A 4686-nucleotide genomic window follows, 5' to 3' on the forward strand; every position below is an offset into this window, starting at 1 on the left:
GGCGGAGCGGGGGCCGCGGTCGGGCGGGGCCGTCGGGGGGGGGGGCGGGCGCGCCTGGCCGGGGCGGGCGAACGGCAAGGGCCGGACGGGCGGGGCAGGCGGCCGGACGGGCGGGCAGCGGGGGCCGGGCTCCGGGATCCGCTACGCCGCTCGCGGTTCCCCCACAAACTCCCCGAGAGCGGAGCCTCCGCCGCCCTCCTTCCTGCTTCCTCGTCCCCAGCCAATCAGCGGCGCGCCCCTCGGCAAGCTCCGCCAATCAGCCGCCCCGCCCTGCGCTGGCCCCGCCAGCCAATCCGGCCCTCGGCTCCCCCTCCCGGTGTCCAACCAATCAGAATCGTGGGTCGGTCGTCCCGACGCAGGGGGCAGCACGAGGCGGCCGGGGGAGGCGGTGCGGGGAGTGGTGGGGCCTTGGGGGAGGGGTACGGTGCCAAGGGTGGTGGCGGGGGGATGATTTTTCTTTGCCGGCTTCTTGGGTTTTCTCCTCGTCTCCCCAGCCTGGGCCAGTACCCCAGGGTGACCTGACCCCGAAGCCCCAGCACCCCAGCCGCAGACCCCCCCACCCTGAGAAATCTTAGCTCGCCTCGGCCCTGACCATCACCCCTGCACATCCCTCTTCCCTCGTAACCTCTCCAGCACCGGCGGCGGTAAACTGAGGGCCGAGGGACGCCCCACCCTCCTCGGGCTGCTGCCCCCAGGGGCAAAGCTTCGAGAAGACCAGCCGGGAAAAAAACAATCAAGAACAACACCCCCTTTTCCTGCGGGAAGGGCCCCAGACTCGTGCGAAGGGCCCCGACTGCCGAGGAGCCCCTCCCGCCCTTGCCTCATCTTTCCGACTTCCCTGCTTGCCACGTCTCCTTTCCTTCCCAGCAAGGTCGGTCCTGGCTCGGGAACCCCTCACCCCCACACTCTTTTTCCTCTTTCTGCCCCTCCCCCCCCCCCCCCCCCCCCCCCCCGCCCCCCAACCCTAGCTCCCAATTCGCCCTCTTTCAGGAGCCGAGTGTGGAACCCTCATCCATTTCCAGCTGACAGCAGAGCCTAGCCTGTGAGTCCTTGACACCCACACACCCTCTCCCACCACCACGGGGAACATCGGAGCTCTCCGGGGGAGGGGGAGAGGGGCGGGCAGCCCGGCAGGCGCGGCTGGACACCCTCCTTCGCGTCCCCAAGCCGGCGTAGAACCGGTGCAGACACTTACCTAGCTTCCCCACAGTCACCTTAGGCTGTGGCTCCGTCTCTCACACCCACAGACGTGCTTTCCCAAGCCTGAGCATGCTCTCGGGGTCAGCCGGGTGGGTGGGCACAGCAGGCTGAGGTCATACGAAGGGGTGTGGGAGGTCCCTGGGAGGTGCGGGAAGGTCCAGGGCTGTGTCCTGGACACCTGGTCGCGCCAGAGCCGGCCCAGGACTTCACTTCAAGGGGCCGGAGTGGGCACACAGTAGGTTCTTGAGAAATGCCGAGTCCACCCCTGAACAAAGCCTCATTCCCAATTCAGGCGGGGGAGGGGCGCTTTGGGAGGTAAAGGAGCAGGAGCAGAAAGGGTAGTGTCAAGTCACCCGAGCCTGGGAGCAGCCGGGGAGGGGCTGGGCCCTGGAACGCCTAGGGCAGAGAAGCGCCCAGAGTGCTGAGGAAGCCTGGTTAGAGAGCAGGAAAAACCGAGCCTTATAGAGTGGCTTAGGGGCTCCTCCTGCCTAGGCGGTTCCCCCACCTTTCCTAGACCGTGCAACTGAAGCACTGACCCAGGCAGTTTTTAAGGTAACCAGGGCTGCCAGCCTCTGTGGCTGGCCAATAGCCTCCCCTCGGAAAAGAAAAGGGGGTGGGGGGGAGGAGACAGTTTATTTGCGTCCAGATTGCCCCCCCCCCGGGGTTCCCAGACCACCTAGCAAGTCTACAGAACATGATTTACCAAGGCCGTGCTAAAACCGCGGTGCACAGGCTTCTCAAAGGGCCAGAATCTCTCAGGACCTCTGCCCTTAACTTTTACTTCCCCATCCATAGGGAACGCAAAATCCCGAACCTCGGAAAGTAGGGCACTGAAGGACCTCTCCCTTCCCTGAGCCTCCTGAGGCAGAGCTAGTCAGCAGCCCTCCTCTTCAACACCTCCAGGCCAGCTCTACTTTCTGTCTCACAAGAGCAGCCCCTCTCCTCAGCCAAGTCCATTATCATCTTGTGTTATGGCAGACCCCAGTCCCCACCAGATTGGGAGTAGAGGCCACCTATGGCCGCTGGAGGTTGAAGTAGGAGGGCGGTCAAGGCAGCCTCACCTCTGATGATGATGATGATGGTGGTGGTGGTGGTGATGATAGTCCGGATTGGGAATGTGAGGATCAAGAAATGTAGCCGGTCACAGGGAAAGAAACTCAAGTGGCAGCCCCTGTTCAGCCTGGGAGCCAACAGAGCAAAAAACTGCTGGAGTGGGCTACTCCCTGGCACCTTTGGGTAAAACCCCTGTTGCCCTGGTACTAGAGGAAGGTGATGTATTTGGAACCCAGGAGGGAGAGAAGAGATAATCCTGACTGTGGAGGAAGCAAAGACCCCAGGAGCTGCTGAGACTGCCCAGCCTGCTCATAGCCAAAGGAGCTTTCCCTATGGGTGGCTGGCTCTTTTGCCCCAGGAGGCTCTGGCTCAGTGGGCTTATGGCTTATGTGTGTGGGTGTGGGTGGGGGGGGGGCACAGGCTTGCTAAAGGCGCTTGATGTTCCTCCTTTAGCAGCTCGTTGATCTCCTGGGTCCCTCTTCTCTCTTGCTTTTTAAAGCTGGTTAACAAGCCAGCCAAGAGGAGGCCATGTTATATACAGGCTGCTTGTACCCCCCAAAGGGACTTTCTGGCCTCCTGTCCTTGTTGACTCCATTTTCAAGAACCTCTGCATCTGGACCGTCTTCCTTCCCAATCCAGAGCCTTTCCACATTTAGAAGAAGTTCTGGCTCCCATAGCTTTTTCATCCTTTCCTTAGTGCATGCTGCTTCCATCCCAGTCCACCAGAACAGCTGTGCCAATGCCTGGGGGCTGTCACCTTTCCTCTCTCTGGCCAAAAAAAAGGTTTGTTATTTGGTCTGGAAAGGGGAATGGATGGATCCATGAGGTCTCCACTGCTATCCCCCCTCAGCAGAGGCTTGCTCGCTCTTTACATAGGCACCTCCAGACCCATCGGCAAGGGGTAGCCACCTCGGAGCAGGAGAGCCTAGAGAAGGGGACAGACAGACACCTAGCTACCTGGAGGAGACCATCCAGGGCCGGGGAGAACACGCTGCACACCCTCCCCCCACCGCGAACAACCAGACTGACAGCAGGGACAGACTAGCTGCTCTGTCATCCCTAGTTCAGCTGAGAGGCACCTCCCCCACGGCTGCTGCTGCAGCCCCAGCAGACCGCCTGCCCTGAGATCCAGCCACCTGGCACGGGGCAGGGCACCCAAGCCCACAGCGCAGTTTCTGTGACGGTGGCACCGACCACTTTCCCCTGCCCCCGATGTCATGCCCAGGCTTCTCCACTGTGGGTGTGGGCAGGCAGCCCTCCCTGCCTCTTCTCTGAGCGTCCAAATTCCAGGTCCCAGTGCACTGAGCAACCTGGCCCCTAAGCCCCGCTGGACAAGACGGAGGACCGGCTCTCGCCTGGAGGGACTCCTTGTCATGGATTCAATTCGACGCCAATACTTAACCCCTCCCCCATCAAAGGAAACCCCCAAGGGTGGGAAATAAAGCTGGACTTTTATAGTCCTTTTGCTGGGACCCGCTCACTCTTAAAGGGATCAGAACACCCCCTCCTTAAAGGGACCTCCGGAAATTATTTGCCCCCAGGCAAAGCCAAGTGTAGAAGTCTGGTTTTTACCTGCTGTGGCCTCTTTCCCCAGGGATGGGAGAGTCAGAACTGCTCCCTTTGGAACTAAGCAGGAAAGGCCCCCTTTCTGCCACCAAGGAGCCAGTTGTTGAGTACTCATCAGAGAAAGACGGTCGTTTCTCTTCCCTAAGGGCACCTATTGCCCCAGGCTGGGTCCGAGGGGCCAGGGTGAAATAGGGTGTCTGTGTGGGACCAGTCTTCACATAAGCCGCCTGCGCTTAGACTTGGGGGACCGCATTCCATGATGCTATGTCCCAAACCCCTATCTGTCCAGCCCTATCCTGATTGCTAGCCTGGGAAGCCTTGGCAGGCTGCCCCTCCCAGCGAAAGCTGTGTCTGCCTTCGCCTTCCCTTTGACACCGGACTTCTACCCTCGTCGCGTCCCCTGGCCTTCCCCTCAAGATACGTTCTTAACCCCACACCCAAGTTGCCTCCCTGCCGTGAAAACAACTGCCGTTCATTCCTATTTCAGGCTCCTTCCTGCCCTAGCCGGCGTTCCAGGGGTCCGCCTGCACCCCCACCCGTCAAGAGGTTGGGGGATGGGCACACCTCGGCTCCCTAGAGTGCAGCAAAGCTGCATCTTCTCTCCGGCGCCTACTAGGCACCTAGGTTCATTCAGTCCTTCGGGCTAGAAGGTTGTTGGGGGGTGGGGTGGGGGGCATCCATGGCGGAGAGGGGCCCCGAGGGCACTTCAGCCGAAGAGGGAGAGTTACAAGTCGCACTCACTAAAACCACCTCTCTCTGCCTTCTCCCTTCCCCGGTGGAGGGTCGGCACTGCTGGGGGAGGGCTCTCCCGACGCTTGGGAACCCGCCCAGGCCCTCACCCTTGCAGCTCCCAGGAGATTCCCCCCC

General features: G+C 61.2%; 1 long non-coding RNA gene across 1 annotated transcript; it reads left to right on the plus strand.

Annotated features, from left to right (window-relative positions):
• Nucleotides 1-1018: 1018 nt before the first annotated feature.
• On the plus strand, nt 1019-3692 carry LOC129675072 (uncharacterized). Its single transcript, XR_008719874.1, has 3 exons — nt 1019-1042; nt 2951-3036; nt 3130-3692. It is a non-coding gene; the product is annotated as an uncharacterized LOC129675072 (long non-coding RNA).
• Nucleotides 3693-4686: the final 994 nt, after the last annotated feature.

This window comes from Psammomys obesus, unplaced genomic scaffold (assembly GCF_907164565.1).
Source record: "Psammomys obesus unplaced genomic scaffold, mPsaObe1.curated_primary_1811, whole genome shotgun sequence".
In the NCBI taxonomy this organism is placed as follows: Eukaryota; Metazoa; Chordata; class Mammalia; order Rodentia; family Muridae; genus Psammomys; species Psammomys obesus.